This window comes from Bufo gargarizans, chromosome 3 (genome assembly GCF_014858855.1).
Source record: "Bufo gargarizans isolate SCDJY-AF-19 chromosome 3, ASM1485885v1, whole genome shotgun sequence".
Taxonomy (NCBI): domain Eukaryota; kingdom Metazoa; phylum Chordata; class Amphibia; order Anura; family Bufonidae; genus Bufo; species Bufo gargarizans.
In genome coordinates, this window is record NC_058082.1 from 73900236 (window position 1) to 73925410 (window position 25175).

Sequence of the window (25175 nt, forward strand, 5' to 3'; positions counted from 1 at the left end):
CCCTCCCCCCGATCAGCGGTTTAAAGAGGAGGCGGCTCTCCATGCGAGCGCTGCTTCCTGTTCATTACCCTACGCATCGTCTACTGTGGAGCAGCGAAGTAGTGTAATTACAAGCACTCACTCCATTCAAGTGAATGGAGCAAGTACTTGTCATCAGTGATGGCCATTTCGCATTGTTTGCCCGCGAACATATGCGGGCTGCCATCTTTTTTTTACAAGTCTGGGGGGGCTTCATCGGGCTGTTCTCGGAACTGCCTGCTCCCAGGGGCCGCATTTGTTTTCAGACCGGCTTGCGGCACAGGTAAGGGCTTACCTGTGCCTCGCCGGACTTGTGAAAAAAGATGGCAGCCCGCATATGTTCGCGGGCGAACTGGCCATCACTGCTTGTCATTACACTCCACTTCTGAGACGACAGGCAGTGCAATGAACAGGAAATGACGCTCGCATGGAGCACCGCCTCCTCTTCAAACCACTGATCGCGGGGGTGTCAGTATATAAATATAAATCTATGCACAACCCCTTTAAGTTACTTGCACATGCAGATTTTTGTGCGGAATATCTACAGCGTAATATAGTACCTGCTAAGTAGATGATATTTTCAGAATCACGTGTAGATGGTTTGGAAATTTTCCCCACCTATGGAGCAGATTTTATGCAAAAAGCATGTCAGTTTATATTGCCGCTCTGGAGCAGGTTTTATGCTAAATATCCCCATTGACTTCAATGGGGAGGTTATTTTCTGCCTGAGATTTTAAATAAAATAAAAAAATGTATACTTTCCTCCGTGGTAATTCCTTTGCTCCCGTCGCTGTACAACCTGGCCTCCTGTAATGATGTATTTTCCAATCAGCTGCTGCACTGGTCCCACAAGATAAGATATCATCGAAAGAGGCCTGTATGATGGAACTGACGGCGTGCAGGTAACCTATCCAACAAACTCGGCATCCACTTCCAGTCTTGGCACTAGCTAATCAGTTCAGCAAGAACTGGTGAACTTGCCCTGCAACAACCCTATAACTACTGGGGTCCTGCATCCAGCGGAATAACCACACTGATGAGGGCAATCTCACTCAGGAACCTAACTGGTTAACCCTGGGCGATCTTTGCGGGGGGTTTCGGATCTTAGCTTGCATTCACTAGGTGGAGCGGACAGGTTGAGCAGTCGTACGAGCCAGAGTCCGAATCGGAGCGGCCAAAGCAGTATTCATATATTACTCGCTTATATGGCGCTTTACAGACATTGTCATCATTTGCTGTCCCCAGTGAAGCTCACAATCTGAGTACCCAGAGGAAACCCACATATCCAATAACAGAAGCAAGCGGAGGTACAGAGACACAAAAGCAAGACAACAGTCACCAAACAGTCCGAGGTCAGATATAGTAGAAAGCAAAGAGTAACCAGGTAAACAACCTGGGTCAAAAATGCAAGAATACTCAGTTTATGCACAGAGTAGACATGGTTACGGCCAGATTATACAGAAAACAGCACAGGACCACGGGATTCACTAAGAGTATTAGCTCACATTTTGTCCACAGGTGAAATCCACAGGCAGACAGTCGGTAAACTACAGCACGTAAAGTACAGTGTACAGTCCCATTCATTCAGTGTCCAAACATTCAGCCCCCCAATTAAAATTAAAGGGATTCTGTCACCAGATTTAACCCTATTAAGCTAGCTGACATTACTGATGTGCTAATGTCAGCTAAACCTAACTAGCCTATTCCTACTTTTATCTATTCCCCCGTTACGCCAGAAATCTAACTTTTATAATATGCTAATTAGCCTCTAGGAGCTCACTATGAAGGCAGACCACACAACTCCTATGAAGCAAGATTTTACAGCTGTCATTCAGTTCAGTGGTAATTGTATACATTCCTGTGCAGTGAACTCCCCCTAGTGGTGGCTGCAGACACGCAGTTTTATCTTGTTCTGTATTTAGTGAGCCGAGAGACTTAGAGCTCTGTGGGGGGGATTTAGCAAAGTATGCCAATTGTGTGGCATAAATACATTGTAAAATATGTGTTTAGAATTAGCGCCATATTTATGAAGTGTCTGTTCCAGTTTTTCAGGTATAAAAGTTAGGTAAAGTGGTTGAGTAATTAAAGAATATCTCTACCTAATTTAGAAAAAAGGGAAATTCATCAGAAATCTAATGGGGTCAGGAACTGTTTGGGGTTTGAGTCTTACCATTGTAAACTTTGTGATAGGGCTCTATGATGTCTATGTACACCCCTGTATTGATGTCAAGTTTTCTTACCCAAATGGTAAAATGCCTTTTATCCAACATTAAAAAGACCTGACCAACCTGGGAATTATGAAATATTCTGGATTATCAGAGAGTCACAGAAAATATTTTTCAATTTACTTTTTAGGATTTTAGGAATAGAACCATGGGGTTCCACAGTAAAAAACTGAATATGGCCGCATCCTTTCCTTCTGTCCATGGTCTCACAGTGATCCAAATGTATTTTCCCACTCTTGTCTCCCATCATTCATAATTATCTCTAGCCGCACCTCATTTCTCTGTTGAGATATGCCCCTTAGGTCCCTTTCACACGAGCGTGATTTACGCGCGTGTGCAATGCGTGACGTGAACGCATAGCACCCGCACTGAATCCTGACCCATTTATTTCAATGGGTCTATGTACGTGAGCGTTGTTTTTCACGCATCAGTTCCGCGTTGCGTGAAAATCGCAGAATGTTCTATATTCTGCGTTTTTCACGCAGCCCTGGCTCCATAGAAGTGAATGGGGCTGCGTGAATAACGCATTGCATCCGCAAGCAAGTGCGGGTGCGATGCGTTTTTCACTGATGGTTGCTAAGAGATGATGTTTGTAAACATTCAGTTTTTTATCACGCGCGTGAAAAACACATCAAAACGCATTGCACCCGCGCGGAAAAAACTGAACAACTAAACGCAATCACAGACAAAACTGACTGAACTTGCTTGCAAAATAGTGCGAGTTTCACTGAACGCACTCTGAACGCATCCGGCCCCAATCCGCAACGCCCGTGTGAAACCAGCTTTAGTATTAGGACCCTACAACACCTGTAAGTACGCCCATAACAGAGCCACATGGTCAGGTTTCTGGATGTGGCTTTGGAGGCCAAAATCAGAAGTGGATCCTAAAAGTAGAGAAAGTATAACCCTGCTTTCACACCTGAGCGTTTCTCAAACGCGCGTTTTATGCGCGTTTTTGTCACGCGTTTTTATGCACGTTTTTTGTAATAGTAAACGCGCGTTTGACGCGCAGTTGTGTGATTGACTGCAGTGTTGTCCAATGAGTCTATGGCCCAAATGCGCGACAAACGCCCCCAAAAAAGCTCATGAACTTGTTTATGCGTCGGGCGTTTTACAGCGCGTTCAAACGCGCTGTAAAACGCTCAAGTGTGAACCAGGGCCATAGGGAAGCATTGGTTTTCACGTGTTGAGCGTTTTACAGCGCGTTTGAACACGCTGTAAAACGCTCAGGTGTGAACTTACCCTGGGTTCACACCTGAGCGTTTTACAGCGCGTTCAAACGCGCTGTAAAACGCTCAAGACATGAAATCCAATGCTTCCCTATGGGAATGGTTCACACCTGGGCGTTTTACAGCGCGTACGAACGCGCTGTAAAACGCCCGACGCTCAAACAAGTACTTGAGCTTCTTTGGGGCGTTTTGACGCGCGTTTGTGGCCATAGGACACTGCAGTCAATGACACAAACGCGCGTCAAACGCGCGTTTACTATTACAAAAAACGCGCATAAGAACGCGCGACAAAAACGCGCGTTTGAGAAGCGCTCAGGTGTGAACCCAGGGTTAGGGTTAGGGTAAAGGACAGATACAGCATCCCTTTCTTTCTTTTTTCTTCTTCTTTTTTTATTCACTGCTGGTTTGGCTTTCAAATTTACATCAGGAAACCTGAGTACATGACCGTACACCAAGACTCCTTGTACATGGAAGAGTTATATGTTCAGAACTTATATGGCAGGGCACAGAGGTTATATGGCCCTCTACAGAGTCATATACCCTCTGGGTGCATTTTTTGCAGATTGGATGTGGACCTATTCACTTCAATGGGGCCGCAAAAGATGTGGACAACACACCGCGCACTTGTCCGTAAAAGGGCAGGGCGCTCCGATCTGCAAAATGCGCACATGGCCGGTATCCATGTTTTGCAGATCTGCAGTTTGTGGACCACAAAACAGACTACGGTCATGTGCATGAGCCCTTACATGCAGTTCCATATATAAATGTAAGTAAATGAAAGATGAGATTTGTAAAAGTTAGGTAGTCTGCTGCCTTGTAAACTCAAGAGTTACCTACCCATATTTTCTTGTTTTAACTTTTTTTTTTTTATCAACTTTATACAAATCTTGTCATTAGTATTATTATTAACAAAGGTTTTTAGAAAGGGCTCAACCAGCAAACTACTGGAGCACAGCCTTTCAGTTACCAACTGAAAAGAAGAAATAAATCAATAGTAATATAGGTTGGCTCACAGTATTTTTGCATAAATGTTTTAATAACACATTGACGAGGCGAGTAATAACTTTACTCGCCTCGTCAATGTGTTATTAAAACATTTATGCAAAAATACTGTGAGCCAACCTATATTACTATTCATTAGTATTATTAGTAGTAGTATTGTTATTTTATTATTATTATTATTAGAAGTAGTAGTAGTAGCAGTATTGTTATAAGTATTAGTAGTGGTTAGGGATGAGCAAATCAACTTCGGATGAAACATCCAAAGTCGATTCGCATAAAACTTTGTTTGAACTCGGGTTCGGTTCCGAGTGGTACCTTGTAACCGAACCCGAGTTCGGGAAATGTTTTTTTACAGTGCAAATTAATTTATGAACTTATTGTGCAAAGTCTTGTGAGACTTCGCGAAGCAATAACTTCGGCTCATCAGAGCCAATACTTCCAAGGCCTCATGCACGCGGCCGTTGTTTGGGTCACTCCGTGTGCTGTCCGCATCGGTGGCTCTGTTCCGTGGCACCGCCAAAAAAATATAACATGTTCTATTCTTGTCTGCATTTATATTTTTGCGGACCGCAAAAAACAGCACGGCCGTGTGCATGAGGCCTAATTCCGTACAGTATTAGAACAAAGTTTTATGCGAATTGACTTTCGATGTTTCATCCGAAGTCGATTTGCTCATCCCTAGTAGTAGATATAAGCCATACTGAACTGGACCTGCAGCACCATAGATATCAGTGGTGCTGTAGGATTGGTTCAGTAAATCTATGCTTGTCTGGGAGTTTCACCCAGTATATGGACGGTTAGACACCCGTCTGAATGAGGCCTCGTCTTTGTATGAGTCATGTGAATGAATATTGAATGTATTTTATGTTCCTTTATTGTCCAGGTTTGATATATTCCATAGAAATCCTGCATTAATCAGCTGTGAAAGCCGTGTGTAATGTAGCGTGCATTGCATCCGGTATAATACGCCCTGCATGCAATCTGTATGCTACTTTTTATCCTTGCACAAGGTCAGTTGCTTTGCTATGTAATGGATAGGTTTGTCTGCATTGCAGATCAGCATAAAACGAGCTGCTCGTTGAGCTCTGTCCCTGTGGAGTTAAATAGACTATAGAGAAAGACTTCACGGTTGTCCCTGCGAGTCCCTGAGGCTGGATTCACACACAAACACGTTACTTGCAGCTCTACCCCAGTTTTTGGCATAAAAAAGTCGCAGAATCTGGGGTAGCCAGATTCTGGCTAACTGGGAGCAATGCCGGTTAGCCAGAATCCTACTCCACACTGATGAGGGGCAACACCCCGAAACAGCTGTCTGTGGATGGATAACTGGCTTAGGTCTTCCCCGTCACATCCTTAAAGCTTGTAAAAGAGCGGGATCTTGACATAGGGGCCACTTAATATGGTGGATTTGGTGATCTCTGTAATGGGGACACCCCTTTGCTCGGTTTTCCTTCCTTTGAGGGATATCTGGCTTTCACTGTGCTGAAGACCCATAACTGGGGCTCCACAACTATTTTGCATATTGCTGTTTCCCAGGGAGCTTTGCACTTTGGATTGCTGTGTTGAGACTCTTAAATGAGGCTCCACAGTGTTTTCTGTAGCTGGTCTCCCTGAGATCAGCCATTGTTTTGTCAAAGAACACATGTAAGGCCTCCTGCACACAACCGTTTTATTTTTTTCCGTTTACAGGCCGTTTTTTGCGTTCTGTATACGGAACCATTCATTTCAATGATTCCGGGAAAAAAATGGAATGTACTCCGTTTTTCCGTTCCATTAAAAGATAGAACATGTCCTATTATTGCCCGCAAATCACGTTCCGTGGCTCCATTCAAGTCAATGGGTCTGCAAAAAAACTGAACACATACGGAATGTACTCCGTATGTCTTCCGTATCCGTTCCGTTTTTGCGGAACAATCTATTGAAAATGTTATGCCCAGCCCAATTTTTTTCTATGTAATTACTGTATATGCCATACAGAAAGAACGGAAACAGAAACACAACGGAAACAAAAAGCGGAACAACGGATCCGTGGAAAAACGGACCGCAAAACACTGAAAAAGCCATACGGTCGTGTGAAAGAGGCTTAATATTGAGAAAAATGCAAGCTCTTTCTATGGTGTTTTTTCAGTGAACAAAAAATGGCAGACACAATTTGTGTGTGCAGAGCCCTTAATCCGGTGAAAAGGTCTTTGAATTCAGCTATAGAGGCGCACAAGGAAACAATTCATCTTCAAAGATATTTTTCATGTACGGTTTCCCATGATGGTTGTAGCTGAAACCACTGTAGTTAATCATATTGTATTTAAAATGAAGTTTCACTACCATTGATTTATATACCTCCTGACGAAGCTGAGGCGAAACGCGCGTCAAGGTTTTTCTGGCTGACCAGTGCTGTTCCTTCTACCCCCAATCATGTCTTGCGGTATGTACTGCCTACATGTGTTAGGCCTCTTTCACACGGGCGAGATTTCCGCATGGGTGCAATGCGTGAGGTGAACACATTGCACCCGCACTGAATCCGGACCCATTCACTTCTATGGAGCTGTGCACATGAGCAATGATTTTCACGCATCACTTGTGCGTTGTGTGAAAATCGCAGCATGCTCTATATTGTGCGTTTTTCACGCAACGCAGGCCCAGTGAATGAGGCTGCGTGAAAATCGCAAGCAAGTGCGGATACGGTGTGATTTTCACGCATGGTTGCTGGGAGATGATCGGGATGGGGCTATTTTACAATGCATTCTGTATTAAGAATGATATTATTTTCCCTTTTACCATGGTATAAGGGAAAATATTAAAATGTACACAACACCGATCCCAAACCCTAACTTCTGTGAAGAAGTCTGGTTTTGGGTCTGGGTACCAAACATGCCGATTTTTCTCACGCGGAAAAATCGCGCATTTTCCTGCGACGCACCCGCATCCTATCCGGCCCAAATCCGTGACGCCCGTGTGAAAGAGGCCTTAGGCTTTTTGTGATATGTTGCATTATATTATTTGTGGCCTCCTTGATTTGCGCTTGCTGCACTATTGCTTCGGGTTAGCAGTATCTATCAGTGTTATTCTTAGGTTTGTAATCTGCATGGGAATATACCTACATGGTGGGATATACCCAGGGGGCATATAGAGCCGATCACTATGGGTTATTTATGTTTTGCAGGGGCACATATTTATATTTGTGACTGTGCGGGACGTGTAGGATCTGTTTGAGGGTGGCAGCAGCAGTGGTTAGGTTATTCTGGCACCTTTTTATACGTCTGTTGTTTCCTTTTTTTTTTTCTATTTTTATATTGTGATATGCTTTGTATATGGACTTATTTTATGCAATAAAATGGAATTATATTTGTTGACTATTTTGGGCACGTGTCGTTGTTTTTGAGTGAACAATATTGTAGGTATATCATTGATTTTTATAGTCAGAAAATATAAGTTTGGCGTCACAACCTCGGGGTAAGGAAATAACTCACTGGATTTGGCTGAGGGGTACAGACATTACCCATGGGAAGCCCTGGTGGATTGCCAATGGTATACAGATGTGAGGCAGTAACACGGACCTCCACATCTGTGGTCAGGGCAGGCAGAAGTAAGTGGGTACTGGCTCTCTGGATAGTGGGGATCTAATGCAAGGGGTAAATGTATCATGTCCTTTGTGCCATTTTTCTAGTGTCTAAAGTGACAAATATTTGCATAAACATTTTGCAATTCTATTTTTTGGGGGTTGGGGCTACAACGCTCTTTTTTTTTTTTTTTTGCCACATTTATTTTTTTCCTTTTTTTAACAGCGCTGGGCTTAGTGGGAGATTCTTACCCTTCCACAACCCAACAAATTTACTATAATTTATGCCATAAACTGCCATAAATTATAGTGCAAATCTACACCACCCTATAGCTGGTGTAGGTTTGCTTTTCTGGTGCACAGACTGTAAGAAGTTGTGCCAAATTTAGTAAGAGGCCTAAATTTGGCGCATCTTTCTCCGGCACATTTTTTTTTACATATAAAACACCAGAAATTCTGCAATTTGGGGACTGCAAAACATCCACCGGTCGTGTGCGTGAGCTCTAAGGTTGACTCATTCTAGTGATTGAGTCTGATCCGTATTGTTAAAGGGGTTGGCCATTTTCTGGTTACTGTTGACCAACGTGTTTATAAGATGAGTTTTCGGCACTTACCCGTACTAATATAGTCTTTGTAGAAATGTTGTGCCATTTTCTATATTTCATTAGGTATGCTTCTTGTTTGTCAGGTCTTTTGTGCTATTCACAGTGAGGGCCTGTCCATAAAATGGCTGCTGATGGAGAGTTGTGCCAAAATGTCACCAGTTTGCACCACTTCTTAAACATTCAGACACATTATTAAATCTAGGCTATAGAGGGACAGCACACTAAGGCCTCTTTCACACGAGCGTGTCCGGATTAGGTCCGGATGCGTCCCGGTGCATTGCAGCAAACCCGCGCGGGTAGGTACGCAATTGCAGTCAGTTTTGACTGCGATTGCATTCCGATGTTCAGTTTTTTTCGCGCGGGTGCAATGTGTTTTGCATGAGCATGATAAAAAACCGACTGTGGTACCCAGACCCGAACTTCTTCACAGAAATTTAGGTTTGGGTTCAAGGTTATGTAGATTGTATTATTTTCCCTTATAACATGGTTATAAGGGAAAATAATAGCATTCTGAATGCAGAGAGCATAGTACAATAGGGCTGGAGGGGTTAAAAAAAAAAAATTGGATTAAGGTGAGAAGTTATTTTTTATTTTTTTTAACCCCTCCAGCGCTATTTTACTAAGCATTCTGTATTCAGAACGCTATTATTTTCCCTTATAACCATATTATAAGGGAAAATAATAATGATCGGGTCTCCATCCCGATCGTCACCTAGCAACCGTGAGTGAAAATTGCACCGCATCCGCACTTGTTTGCGGATGCTTGCGATTTTCACGCAACCCCATTCATTTCCATGGGGCCTGCGTTACGTGAAAAACGCACAAAGAGGAGCATGCTGCGATTTTCACGCAATGCACAAGTGATGCCTGAAAATCGCTGCTCATGTGCACAGCCCCATAGAAATGAATGGGTCCGGATTCAGTGTGGGTGCAATGCGTTCACCTCGCGCATTGCACCCGTGTGAAAGGGGCCTAAGGAGGTAACGTATTAATGTGCGTCTTTTTGCTCTTTTTTGTGTGGAGAGTCTGTCATGGGTTGTGCATTTTTTTGGTGGTGACAAAATGTCAAACAACATTTGTTCCATTTTTTGCATTAACCACCTATGGGTTTTTCAGTTTAAAATCTAGTCTCATTACAAAGGCTCGATCAGTCTGTATGCCACCAGGGGACTGGAGCACAGCACAAACATCCTAAAAATGGGGCAAATACATAATACATTTGGCACATATGCCTAAAACGCAGACAAGACCGGCAAAATCCCCCCACTCTTCTGGTGCAGCGCACTTGATAAATTAACCAGTGGGTCTCTTTGTTGCCTGCCCACCTGCAAGTTACAAATTGCAATTCCCAAACATGGAAACATATCCGAGTGAGGCTAGGTTCACATCGCCATTTGGTTTTCCATTCTTCTGATCCATCAGAAGAACAGAAAACAAAAAACAAGACCAGATCCTTTATTTTGAGCATCCGTTATGCTCATTTTGCATCTGTTTTAGGAAAAAGTCCTCCACAAAGTATTTTTTCTCCCGTCTAAAATAACGGATCTCAGGCGGAAATGGCTAATACGGATGCAAAATGAGCATACTGGATGCTCAAAATAAAGAATGCGTGTTTTTTTTTGTTTTGTTTTCTGTTCTGACAGATCAGAAGAACAGAAAACAAAATGGTGATATGAACCCGGCGTTCGTTATTGGAGAGTGGAATGAATTGGTAAACTTCGCAATACTCCATGCATCACACTCCGCAGATAATATTGCAACCTCCAGAATAAGCCACTGGTCTAGACAGGTGGCTGTTGAAGGTTTTGTACCTGGCAAGCGCTTTTAAAGGGAAAAGCAGCATCTGCTTGATGGGTTTGCATCCCCCGTTTCTGTATTGTCAAATCCTTTATAGTGTGCTTCTTCAGACAGCTGTGTATAAAAGCATTTTAACATCTGTATTACATCCAGAAAACCCAGATCCCCCGTGATACTATTAAACTAAAATTTGTTCCCCATAAATCCCTAGTATTATAAATGAAATATGCTTTTTTTTTTTTTTACATTCCCTGATACATTCTTTACTGCCCCTCAAAGTATGTAGGCTAAGACCTTTAAAAAGTTTGGCCTGCATGCAGTGGTGTAGATAGAAATGGCTGGGCCCCACAGCAAATTTTTGAATGGGGCCCCCCTCCAACAGTCATTTTTTTGCAACCCCTTCCTTTCATGCTGCCCCCATTCCTGTGGCTAGTAAAGATCGCTCTCTCAGACCAGGCCCGGCAGCTGTTCCATCCGTTTTCTACACTGTCTATACTGTCAATGTATATAATTTCATTGTGTAATACTGTTGAGGGGGCCCTGACCAAATCCTTTAGTCCTCCTCCTCCTGTATGGGCCCCTTCTGGGTCAGGGCCCCAAAGCAACCTCTCCCCCTGCTTCCCCTATAGTTACACCCCTGCCTGCATGCCATATCAGGCAGGAATAATAAAATCTCTGCACCCCCTTCCTCCCTCTATAATACCTAATACCTTCTTCTTATGCTGATCCCTGACATTTCCCCTTTAATAACGCTTCACTTAGTTTCATTACTTTGACATTTCCCTTTTTTCAGGGTGTGATTTACATTTATTACACACAGCAATTATTTTTCCTGTATTTAATTTTAGTATCACGTCTTACAGGTTGAAGCATCTAATTACAATTACCACTTGATCGTGTCAGTTAGCAAAATACATCTGAATGCCCCGCATTAGCTGCATGCCAAAACTGCGGAAGCAGCAAGTGACAGGGTGCACTTGTCTGTAATTCCGCAGCTGACATGTCTAGAGATAAGAGGGGAGATGGCGAGATGTCAGCAGCACATGACAGGCAAACTCGCGCACACTAAACCACAGCTGCTGTGAGGAGGAATCTGGTTACTTGAGGCTGGTTTACACGGCCTGATGAAGCAGGCGATTGTTGGGAAGGAAGCATTTCTTCCCAACAATCGCCTGCTTGTCATAGAGAAGACTGCTGCATTTAGATGCAGCAATCTCCTCCACAGTATGTGAATAAGCAATAGCTATTGCCATCACTTGTCCTCTTACAGAATCATTGTTACTGTACAATCTGCTGCCCAGAAATGATGATTGAGGTGTCCACGTGATAGATTGTGTCACCCGACGAATGAGCGTTTCGCTCAGTCATCAAGTGATCTGCAACACCTTTACACCGGCAGTGTTACTGTAGGTAGGGACAGACAAGGACAGTGATCCCTAGAACCCAGCCCCCTTTCCCTACCTGCTTGCAGTACAATCCTTAGATAGCTAGACCGCAACTGGTCGACTATGCTAATTAAGTGCAGAGACGGACTAGCAAAGACAGAAAAAACACAATACCAGAGTCGTTCGTAAATGGGTCAGAACCAGACAGTCTATGCAGTTCCAAACGAGAGACAGAGAGTGGTCAGAAGACAAGCCAGGGTCAGAGGAACGAGCAATCCAATAAACACAGGAACAAGAACCAACCAAGAACACAGCTAGTGAGGTGTATGGCGAGGAAGGGATTTAAATAGAGCACTTGGTCCCTGATAGGTCATGACTCGGCGCTCCATTAGTCAGAAACACTAGTACACAGTAATAGAGCAGCTGAGCAATCAGCCCACTGCTATTCTCCTCCAGCACTCTTCGCTGCGGGGAGAAACAGAGTATGGCATCCTGTTGCCAAGGATGCTGTTACGTCACTAGGGGGCGTGGCTCAGCAGCATGTTTCTCCCGATGTGGCCGTGCCAAGGCTGAGGATTGTGCCGCTGGAGCCGGGACAGGTAAGTTTGTTACAGACAGATTATCTGGAACAAGCGTTCATATGAACATTTATCCTTGATAGTGTGCCTGTGTAAAGCCACCTTTAGAGAAGGATATAACCCACCCTACCCCGCTATTATTATTCATTAGGATGACAACCCTTATGCCATTTTGACACAGTCAGTATTTGCTCAGTGATGTCCATCAGTGATTGTGAGCCAAAACCAGGTGCCTGTCAAAAACACAGAACAGGAACAAATCCTTCCATTATACAGTACATAATTTTGGCCTTTAATGGGGTTGTGTCATCTCAGACTCTGGTGACTTATCACTAGGATATGCCACCAATGTCGGATAGTTGTGGGTCGCACCTCTCAGACCTGCACCTATCTCTAGAATGGTCCCCCGAAAGTGAAGAAGAGCATACAACGCATGTGCTCTGCATTCATTTCTATGAAAGCTCCTAAAAGAGCTGAGCGAGCATGCTCAGCTATATTCGGAGGCCCCTATAGAAATTAATGAAGAGCACACTGCACAAGAGCGGCCACTCACTTCTGAGAGACTGCCAGAGATAGCCAGAACTCCGCTATTTTCAGCAGTCCCACCAAAATGAAAAGAGGGTGGTTGTGCACAGGTGGTACCCGCACCTCTGTGACATTGGTGGCATATCCTAGCGACTTGCCACTAATGTCTACGATTAGACAACCCCTTTAATCTCTGCTTGCTGCTGGCTGGTTCTGACAGGCTGCACTGGGAACAAGTGGCCATAGCCTCCTCTAGTGGCTCCAGTTCTCCACTTTGACTTTTCTAGTATCCGGTCTGAGGCTGAGGTACACACTAGGTTTCTGTACACACGTGCACACACTGGCGCAGTATTCCTAGACCTCTTCCTGTCTAGACTGAAACTCCTTCCCTGGCTGTTCTGACCAGGAATCTGGCTCCCTCTGCTGGAGTTAGATGTTACAGCAGTGCTTCTGTGTTTTTACGTAGTCTATAAAGCGGGTCCGTTCGTCACATTTGTTTCCGTTTTGGCTTCCGTCTTGTCTGAAAGTGTACACCCTCTTTTACAGTGTATTTAAGCAGGGAAACCTCCATTTAGGCTCTTTGTGTTTTGGGACCATGTTGCCTGCACACTTACGTCTGTGATTGAGGTTACTAATCCTAAATGCGAGATTGAGAAGACGTGCCACGGAAGGAAAAAGACGCCGGTATTGGGTCCACCAGATAACTTCCAAACGGATGACCAGAGGCCTTTTTTCCGTCCTGTATTTGGAGCTTCGTACGAAACCAGAAAAATGTTTCAACTATATGCGCATGACTGTCGAGAGTTATGACCAGCTACTGTAGCACAGTTTCGACACACATTGAAAGACAGGATACCCACTTCAGAAGGGCAATTTCTCCTGCAGAGCGGCTAATGTTGACAGTAAGGTAAGGATTGCCCTAATGTATTTTTGGTACAGCTGTATATATTAATTTTTGTTTATATTTATTTATATTTTTTCACAGATTTCTTGCTACGGGAGAAAGTTTGTCATTATTGCATTACCAGTATCAGATGGGAATTTCGATGATCTCCAGTATAGTCCGTGATAGTTGTCATGCCTTGTGGGAAGTATTGTGTGAGGATTACATCACACATCCAACTACAGAACAGTGGCTTCAGATTGCAGACAATTTCCTGGAAACCTGCCAATTCCCTAATTGTGTCAGAGCTGTGGATGGAAAACACATAAGGATTGCAAGTGAGAACCTCATCAAGCTGTACTCTAGCCAGGACTTGAACCCTTCTAATCGAGTGTTTAACTATAGACTGACAAAGAGCTAGACGAATGGTGGAGTGCGCCTTTGGTATTTTAGTTGCTAAATGGCGTATTCTCACCAAAGCCATAAATCTTAAGGTTGAAACCATAGACGATATAGGTAAAGCTTGTGTAGTTCTACATAACTATCTTTTATCAGAGGAACCACTGCGCCTGGACCCGCAAGAGGTTGATTGCACACTCACCAGGCTGCAATATCTGGGGTATCGTTCAACCCTTGCCGTGGCCCGAATGAGGGACAGTTTTGCCTATTATTTTGTTTCTGAAGCAGGCAGAGTGAGTTGGCAAGATAATGTTTAATTGTTGTTTCAACTGTTTGATCTTCTATTAAATCAAAGTATACACCTTGTGTCTTCTTCTTTTTTACTCAGCCCCAAGAATGCTTCTGCTACACTGGTGATATATTTTAAAAAAATTCACACAAGTTAATGCCACCCATGACGTCTGGATTTTGTGCATGGCATAGTTCACGTTGCAGCATAACTCTTGTGGACATGCACACAGTCCAGATCCTCATGGCTGGCATTAGCTTTTGTGAAATAAACGTGAAGGGTAGTAGCCACACATATGGTTATTAAAGGGGGTGTCTCCTCTTATACATTGGGTGCATATTGCTAGGATATTCCCACCTTATAGGTGCGGGTCCCAGTACTGGGGCCCGCACCTATATCGGTGACATAGCCACAGAAGGTAAGTTTGCTGGAGGAGTCCGATCCATCCACCACCAAGCGCTTTCTCCATAGAAGTTAATGTGAGCCACTGCTCCCATTCACTTCTATGGGCCCGATGGAAACAGCCTATCCAGCGCTCAGCTATTTTTGGAGGACCCATAGAAAATCAATGGAAGGGATGATGTGGATGCGCAGTGCGCTCACCAGCACTTTCATCTTCTCGATATAGGTGCGTGTACATGCGCTGGTACGCAACTATAAGCTATAAGTCAATAGTGGCATATCCTAGCGATATAACCCCATCATCTTTGTTGAGACAACCCCTTTAAGCTATTGGCCCTTCCTCAATATTGCAAGGCACCATTGTGTTTTTGTTGTTTGACAACATAACACAATCTGCCTTGTCACGAGAAATAATGCTTGTTAAAGGGGTTATCCAGGTTCAAAGCTGAACCCGGACATACCCATATTTTCACCCGGACTACCCCACTAAGCTGAGCTGAATCGCACAGGGCAGAGGCATTTTATGGAGATTCGGTGACGTACTGGGGTCTCCATAGCACTGCCAGGCGGAGGCTTGCGCCCATCAGTGAGCCCCGTGGCGTAACCAGCACTGATGGGCCAGCTTTAGCGCTGCCCTAGTCTGTAAAACGGCTAGGGCAGTGCTAAAGCCTGCCCATTAGAGCCGGTGCCGTCACCGCACACACTGTTTGGCGGAATTCTCCACCTAGCAGTGTATTATTGTAAGCCCTTGCCCTGCCCGATCCTGCGCAGGGCAAGGGAGAGCATTGGAGATTGAAATGCTCCGTTGCTAATATCAGGGCGGCAGCTCTGAACCCGGACAACACCTTTAACAGCCGCATGTACCTTGCGTGTCCCTTGTGCTAATCATGCTAGTTATGTGAGAGCGTCATCTGGAAATCATTAACTAAAGAGTGAGATTTAAATTTAGCGCTCTGTAGTCAATGAATTTGTGATAATGCTGAATTACATGGACTCCCACAAGGGCTCATGTGAAAGGGCACTAGATTGACCGATGAACAAGCATTTGCTTGTTCAAGTGCCAATCAGAGGGAATATGATCAATAAGGAGATAAAAGATAGCCCATTATTGATCGTGCTACATATAATGTTCAGGATTTAGCCACCTTTTGGCACTACCGCCGTTCTGAAACTAAAACTCCCAAGGGCGTTATAATAAACGCAGAGTAGTGAGCTGATGGGAGTTTTACTTTCACAGCAGCTGGAGTGCCCAAGGTTGCTGATCCCCTGTACCGGACAATTAAAACACACGCCCAGTCAAGTAAACTTTTTTATTTATTTTTATTAGAGAAAAATATAACAATATAGATATATATATAAATAATAAAACAAACAAAAAAATACAACTGGTGAAACTTTGAAGGGGAGGTGGACTGTGGCAGGCGCAGCACTATGAAGTGCCTTTTGCGCTGTGGCATTAGAAGAATTTGATATCTCTGACTTTTAGTCTAACCAGACTGTCTATTACTCTGTAATTCCTCTAGCGCTGTTCTATGGAAACAGGTTTAAAGAGCACACCAAATGCTTGAAATAACTTCTTTATTAACTTTTCTTCATATATAACACTGCCGCCTTCGCAGCTATTAGTCCATGTACAAAACACGTGTTGAATAAAGTATCATAAAATGGCGGTATGCAAAAGATGGTGGTTCATTTGTTCAATCTTGTCTTTCAACATAAAATGGTGGATATATTTCTCTTTTGAGTTTCTGTACTCTCACTTTAAGTTATTTAATCACTTTATGATCTCTCTGAGAGGTATATCTGAGGTCTAACTAAGGGTGGGTTCATATCTGCGTTCTGGATGCCTCGATGGCAGCTTCCATCAGAATTTCTGCTCTCTTGACAGCAAGTTGTTCAGCTAATTCCTTACTTTTGGCTGAAGTATTTGAGGACTCTGATATGTGGGTGGCACTTCTGCTAGCGAAGGAAGCCACGCTTGAGATTGTAGTTTCCCCTAATGACCTAGCATAGTCTCTCATAAAAAGCTTGTTCATTCTACTTCTTGCTTTAACTTCATCATAGTTTGCTGCAGATGATAGTTCTTTCATGAGCTTTACTAAATCTTTAGTGACCGCAGTACATGTGTACTGGGAAGGTGTCATAAGAATATCCTGGGAAGGTGTCGTAAGTGACCGCAGTTTGACATATACTGCCATAAGCTCTGATTCAGATTCTTCTACTGTCTCTACCATATCACTCAAGTTCCTTTTTATACTTTCTTGCTTTAGCTTTCTACAAATGTCTTTAATGTATGATTTCCACTTCTCATACATTCTGGCAAACTTTTTTCCTTTTAATGCTGCTTCTTGCTCCAAATTTTCCAGCATTTTTTCAACTTTCTTTTTTCACATTTTTTTTGGGGGGTCCGATCCTTTACAATGCATTCCAATACTTCTGTATTGGAATGCATTGGCTGTATCTCACAGGCACGTCCCAGGAAGGCAGCGGCGATGCCTCAGGAAGGCATCGCGCTGCCTTCCATGCCATCGGGTCCCCCCTACAGCCCCATGGGGACCCGATGGCACCACCGCCACCGCTGCCGCACCAGGTAAAAGCCGTAAATCGCAGGTCTGAATTGCGGCACGGGTCCCCCCTGCACATTTGGCCAAGGTGCCTGCTCAATGATTTGAGCAGGCACCGGGTTCCGATCACCGGGCGGCGGTGATCAGAACTATACATGATGTACCGGTACGTCATGGGTCCCTAAGGGGTTAAATACCTATTTTTGGTGAATAATGATTCTAGCAGCAGTAGCTGGGGTAATTCCCAGACAGGCTCTGTGTGAGGCTGGCTGTGATTGGTGAAAACTCTTGCTATGTGAGAAGCTGGCTGTGATTGGTCTAAACTTCTGCCCAGCAACAACAGATTAACACTATACTTTCTGTTATTTCTGCTGTGTCACTGAGCTTACCTTATATAACAAAATGAATCTTAAAGGCATATTATCTTTTTCTGCTTCTGTGAACACAAAATATAACAGTAATATGACATCCAAAACATGATGTCGCAGTAAATAACTCTGCTTTTGTCTTTAACACATAAACATATGAACTGTATTAAGGCTATTGGCAGGTCTAGCTGAATACACATATAAGCTATACTAGCAACCTAGGACGGGTCTTAGCTAGCCAGATACATGGACCATCGAGGTGTGGACTGTCTAGGGCTGGCAATGCTAGCCCCCCGTCCTCCATGTAGGCTGAATAAAAATGACGTGCCCCAGGAAAGGATGCAGGATGAATTTGTGGGGTGTGGAGAGAGGAAGGGACAGAACTGGAGGGTTTTTGAGCATGTGTGGAGGAGAGAGTTTGGAAAGAAGTGGGAGGAAGATAGTGTGGAGGAGAAGACGAAAATGAGGCAGAAGGGAACACATGCTCAGGGGGTGAGAATGGGATGGTGTTCGGGAATGGGAAGGTTGTCGGAAAGGGGATGGGGGATAGGTGTGGGATGAGGGGTAGGTGTGGTATGCTGGGTGGGTGCGGGATGGGGGCGGTGCAAGATTTCCCACGACCCGTTCTCAACCATGTTTTTGAACTCATGCACCTGCTCGGGCAACATTTGGTCCATCACAGGGATTAAGCTTAGCGCATAAAGGTTGTGAGGGCTGAGTTGACTTGCCGACTGCGCCCCCTCCCAGCAACATTTAATGTCATCCCTCATTAACTACCGGATCTCTGGCTGTTCAACAGGGCTCTCAAATTCTGGTGGAAATTTAAGAGCCTCTGTTGAAAATAGGGACCCTTGTAGGGGACCAGGATTGTCCTGAGCAGCTTCATGACAGGGTCGGTTGGGGGTGGCGGTCTGTTCCGGGTCTGCCTCAAGAGGTGGGTCAGGCGCCCCTGAGTGCTGCTGGCAGTTCTGTAGGAAAAAAAAAAGTTAATAATTGGCCTTCAAATACTGAATTTAGGTTCTATGCTATGGCTACCTCCGACCGTAGGGGGCTGCCTGAAACAAAGGGGCCAAGCCCTTCTCTGTGTCAGAGGGAGAGGAAAGCAAACGCTTTTTCCAGTCCTTTAGAAAAAAAATAAAAATTACCTTCCTAGTGCCAGCGTCCATCTTAGGAACCCCAAGGCTGCACTATACATATATGGTGGCCTTGAGGTTGCTGCGGATCCACTCGGGGCCTGAACCTCCTGGTTGTAATCCCTCTTGAAGTGGTCCCTGATTGACCGCCACCGAATGAGAACCTTTTGAACTGTGTGGGAAAAAAAAATTGCATGCAGTTAGGTTAACAACAATATGAATGTGGTAAAAAGACATATTGCTGTACTTTTAACATTGCCTCTGAGCTGCCACGGTGAGATCCCCCCAGGTGGTGAATAATGCCTCACCGATCTCCCTCCAGAGCCGCTGGGTGTGCTGATGTTCGGCATAGTGGCGGTCAGTGTAGTCCCATGAAGCGGAACGCGCCTCCACCAGTTGGATGAGGAGTTCATTATAGATGTGACGGACAACGAACTCCTCATTTTCCCTGGTGGAGACTCTGAAACCCTGGAAGAAACAGAAAAACTAAATTTAGTGAAAGTCCACAAACCAAATGCAAATTAGAACTGCGTATTCGATACTACATGTCTCCGACCACAACTGGCTCTCCCACGAACTCTGGAGGAGACTCGGGGATCCTGCCTGGCGGCTCTAGGTGCAGGTTCCTAACAAACCATCATTTTTTTTTTAAAGAGAATATATATAAATATATTTACTTCTTGCCGGCCCTGGTCCCTGCTTGGTTCACCTTCCCTTGATGCGGCTGAGGCCCCGTCAGAGGAGTGATGCTCTTCCTCCACAGATGATGAAGACGACTACAGTAAAGTACATATTAATTAATGCAAAGAATACAACTGTATTTCAAACTCCAAGCATTGCTTGTTATGCTTACTGGCTGCGCAATTCGCCTTCTCCTTCTGGGTGGGCTTAGATCCTCAGATCCAGATGGTGAAGACATCTGTACGAGACATAATACAAGACCAAATGCAGATTTAAAATGGTATATGAACATGTTTAGAGCACCATTGACAGAGATATCACATTTATAAAATATTTATTTCAAGAATTTACTTTTGAGTAGATAAGCTCGTGCTTGCCCACCACACAAAATCCTTCCAATGAATTTTTTTTTTTAAACGGGTGGTTTTCGAAGATTTAAAAAAAAAAAAAAAAAAACAGGTAGAAAAAGTGTGGACAAATAATAGATAGAATATATACCATATTCAGGCTTGCAGCTATCTTTATGACCTTTACATCTTCAGTTTACTGTTTCTTCTTACGTGTAGCAGCCATCAAAAGAGTCTCTCTCCACCTGCCATTTGTGTATAGTTGTAGTTACCACAACAGAATTCAAGACAGGTACAAATCACCGCTGCCAGATTCTTGAATATGACAGATATTTCTGGAACTTTGTAAACAATATTGAATATAAATTGTCAAGACTCTCAATATATGAGCTGCATTATAGAGGTACCATACATTTTTCAGGCAGTATAACGGGAAGAGCTACGTCTCACCCCTACTTAGGTGGTATATTTCTATGTCATCACATACTGTATCTAGGAAACTTAAAGGGCCAGAAACAACAATTCCTAGCTTCACAGGTAGAAACAACACAGCCAATGTAAGAAAAACCTAACAGAATATCACTTTAAAGAGGTAGTCTTGTGAAGAAAGATCCTTTATTTCTTTTTCTCTCTTTATTTAAATTTTTTGTATATTCAGATAATCACCCCAGGTCTTGTTTTCCCAACCTCCACCAATCCACATAAGTTATGTCTGACCATACATTTCCTTTCAAACATCAGATAACATCAAATTATTTCCTTTCAAACAACCACTGAGTGGCTGATCATGATGTAATGCATGGATAGTTTGGGTCTGGAGCAGGACCTGTTTCAACATAACACCTCTCCATTTGGCTCCTAGAACTGGGTCTTGAGCGGGGAACTAGTAGGGCGTGGGGGATGTTGACCTCTAAAGTTGGAGAATGCTGAAAATATATGATCTGTGACATTAGATACATTTGGCACAAATTACAGCAACACAGATACCAGCAAAGATGAGGTTAAAAATTCCCTGTATGATAAATCTCCCACTTTGTGATATTCCTTTGTTATTTCTGTGGGGAATGTACGATTAAATTGGCAACAGGGATTGTAAACTTCTGGGTAGGGTTATGTGCTCCACTGCAGGCATTCACTGGCGTTATTGATGATATATCTCCATGCCAGACCAGTGAATGGCTATAGCGATGCACATAACTCCATTAAAGAGCATAGAGTGAAGGGTAGCAGGTGAGTGTTTGTGTATATTTAGGCACACAACTGTCCTGCCAAAATTTAAAATGGGGTATAAAACTGGAAACCCCTTTAAACACGTTGTGCCAAGTCTATACCTTGTCCCCTATCCATCAGAACTGGTGAACAAGACCCCTCATTTTTGTGATTGGTGGTAGTCTCAGCAGTCAGACCCCCAGTGATCAGCTAGTTATCCCCTAACCTATGGATACTTAAAACTTGGCACAACCCCTTTAAAGCAGCTCTGTCACCAGGATTAACTCTATTAAACCAGGCATACTGCCTGGTAGGGATCATCATGCTGATTAAAACTATACATTTCCTTGGTCTGTATGCTAAATAGCTGCAGGGATATCTGCATTTTTAGTAATATGCAATTGAGCAGGTTTGAGCACCAGGGGGCAGAGCTGAATCCCTTGAGCACTGCTTTGTAACACCCTCTGTGTTCTGCACACTCCATCCCCCCCTCCACTTGATTGACAGGGTTAGACATGCTGAGGGCAGAGCTGTGTCCTAGAATCTACATATCATATACATTATTTACTATAGCTTTACCACATTGAGGTATCCTTAGAAAGCTAATCTACATATTACTGCTTTATCCACAACCAAAATATATGTTTATAAAGACACCAATAATATGGGTTAGTTTATATGCATAGAAAAACTTGTTTTCTCTATGTGGTAATGGGGGGGTTGTCCAAGCACAAGGGGTGTTACAAAGCAGTGCTCAAATGATTCAGCCCTGCCACCTGGTGCTCAAACCTGTTCATTTGCATATGAATAAAATTGGAGATATCTCTGCAGCTGTTTAACATACATTGATGAGCAAAAGGGTAACAATGTTTAGAACTTTTGAATTTCAGGCTCCATATCTCACCATCCACTAGAGCTTCGAACGTGAGACTACCATCGTTTTATAGACCATCATTTTGGCTATCTTATACATAAATTGGGCTTGCAACTATTTAGCATATGATTAGTTATGCAGATTCTTGTCATGTAACTGCATTGTTACTGTTTTGCTCCTGGTGGTTGATCAATCCTTTTTCTTCTTCTATACTACAAATTACAACCTGTTCTCACATTACCTAACAGCTCATTGTGTTATTAGGCTGATTCCTAAGCAAAAGGTTGCTGGTTCGAATCCAGGAGCAGCCATGAAGAAGATTTCCCAAGAAAACAGAAACATAATCATCCAGCTCATCGATAGCGGTATCTCGGACAATAAAATTGCCAAACTGCATCATGTGAGCGCCATGACAGTTGGAAGAATATGAAATTAAGTCTGTCCATCCATTCCAAAGTCAAAAGGTGGACGTCCAGGCAAAATATCGGAGTCAACAAGTCGGCTCATCACAAGGTTTATCAGTTCTGGCGTGACAAACACTGCAGTGGAGGTGGCTCCTATGCTTCGTAATAGTGAGATCACAGACATTCATGCAAGCACCATGTGAACGCATTACACAAGTTTTGAATGGTGGCCCGAAAAAAGGTGAAGAAGCCTCGACTTCAATATCATCATAAGAAGTGTTGGCTCGAGTTTTCAAAAAAGTATGAACAGTGGACAGTAGAAGATTTGAAACGGGTGATTTGGAGCGATGAGGCAAAAGTTAATAGACTGAGCTCTGATGGGTGCAAATGGGTATGGAAGAAACAAGGGAAAAGGAACTGTCAAAATTGAAGGAACTGTCAAGTTTGGTGGAGGAAACCTGAGGATACAGGGTTGTTTCACAGCCATAGGCGTTGGATACTTGACCAGGATCGATAGCGGTCTCAATGCTAATCTATAGGTGAGTATCCTACAAGACTAGTTACTTGGGACACTCGAGTACTATGAGTATGAAAAGGACAACATAGTGTTCCAGCAGGACAATGACCCGAAGCATACGTAGACATTGGCAAAAAAAATGGTTCAATAACAATGTAGTAGAGGTGCTGGATTGGCCCCCACAGTCCCCAGACCACAACCCAATCAAACACTTATTGGTAGAGTTGAAGAAAAAGCTGTATTCGTACTCAAGCAGTTGACAAGTATGCACCATCATTGGGAATGTGTAGAAGAGACCTGGGAACAGATTTTGGTCGAGACATGCTTGAATCTGATCAAGAGCATGCCCCGAAGGATTTAGGCAGCGTTGAAAGCTAAAATACAAAATAATAAAAAATAAAAATTTTGAATTTTAGGAGCAAAACAGTAACAATGCAGTTACATGACAAGAATCTGCATAACTAATCATACGCTAAATATTTGCAAGTCCAATTTATGTTTGAGATAATTAAGATGATTGTCTATAAAATGATGGTAGTCTCACATTCAAAGCTGTAGTAGATGGTGAGATATGGAGCCTGAAAGTCCAAAGTTCAAAACATTGTTAACCGTTTGCTCATCAGTGTACAGACAAAAGAAAGGTATTGTTTTAATCTGCATGATGAGTCCTACCAGCCAGTATGTCTGGTTTAATAGGGTTGATCCTGGTGACAGAGCTGCTTTAAGGCTGGTAGTGATCTCATATGAAATAGTGATGCATAAGAAAAAATTATATTCACCATTACGATGGATGATGTCTTCATTTTTAATTTTCTAAGCTTTCTTTGCTGAAACCTCCCTTGTGAGTTAGTAGATGGAAACTATGGTAGATATAACTATGTTATGACATTGATTCTAAGTGAATAATTTGAACATTAAGAATACTTTTTCTGAACCAATGTGAATAAGGACAGACGGGAGGTTAATCTCCCAGTGAAGGGCTGTAAAAAAATCTCAGCTTTATTTAGAGAAAATATTTGCTTAAGGATTAGAGTTGAAGTGGTTTATGGGTCACGTAAATGAGCTTTTTTAGGTGAAGTTGAGGTTCAGTGATGGAAGGGAACTAACTGTAGGATTAGTGGCGGTGTCTGGGATGGATCAGCACAAGTGGTCTCACTCGGGAACGTCAGGTAGACAGCTCCTTCTTATATCAACATATGGCTTAGGTGTAATGAAGGGGAGATCGGATCAATCAGTCATAGACCGTATTTCAGGACCAGGATGTGTCATATGAAATATATCTGACTAATATAAATCAAGACATTTGGTATTAGGCCTCTTTCACACTTGCGTTGTCCGGATCCGGCGTGTACTCCACTTGCCGGAATTACACGCCGGTTCCGGAAAAACGCAAGTGTACTGAAAGCATTTGAAGACGGATCCGTCTTCAAAATGCTTTCAGTGTTACTATGGCACCCAGGACGCTATTAAAGTCCTGGTTGCCATAGTAGGAGCGGGGAGCGGGGGAGCGGTATACTTACAGTCTGCGCGGCTCCCGGGGCGCTCCAGAATGACGTCAGAGCGCCCCATGCGCATGGATGACGTGCCATGCGATCACTGTCATCCATGCGCTTGGGGCGCCCTGACGTCACTCTGGAGCGTCCCGGGAGCCGCACGGACGGTAAGTATGCTGCTCCTCCGCTCCCCGCTACACTTTACCATGGCTGCCAGGACTTTAGCGTCCCGGCAGCCATGGTAACCATTGAGAAAAAGCTAAACGTCGGATCCGGCAATGCGCCGAAACGATGTTTAGCTTAAGGCCGGATCCGGATCAATGCCTTTCAATGGGCATTCATTCCAGATCCGGCCTTGCGGCAAGTCTTCAGGATTTTTGGCCGGAGCAAAAAGCGCAGCATGCTGCGGTATTTTCTCCGGCCAAAAAACGTTCCGTTCCGGAACTGAAGACATCCTGATGCATCCTGAACGGATTTCACTCCATTCAGAATGCGTTAGGATAAAACTGATCAGGATTCTTCCGGCATAGAGCCCCGACAACGGAACTCTATGCCGGAAGACAATAAAGCAGGTGTGAAAGAGCCCTTAGTGATGTATACAGCTCTCATACTTTAACTCCAGAAGATGACAGGGAAACAAATTATTCCTATTGCATTGGCAGTAGACTTGGTAGAGGATTTTCCTATAACTT

At 43.7% G+C, this 25175-nt stretch overlaps 1 protein-coding gene across 1 annotated transcript in view; it reads left to right on the forward strand.

Moving 5' to 3' along the window:
- STARD13 (StAR related lipid transfer domain containing 13) overlaps positions 1-25175 on the forward strand; it is a 263932-nt gene that overhangs the window by 20131 nt on the left and 218626 nt on the right. The window lies entirely within an intron of this gene.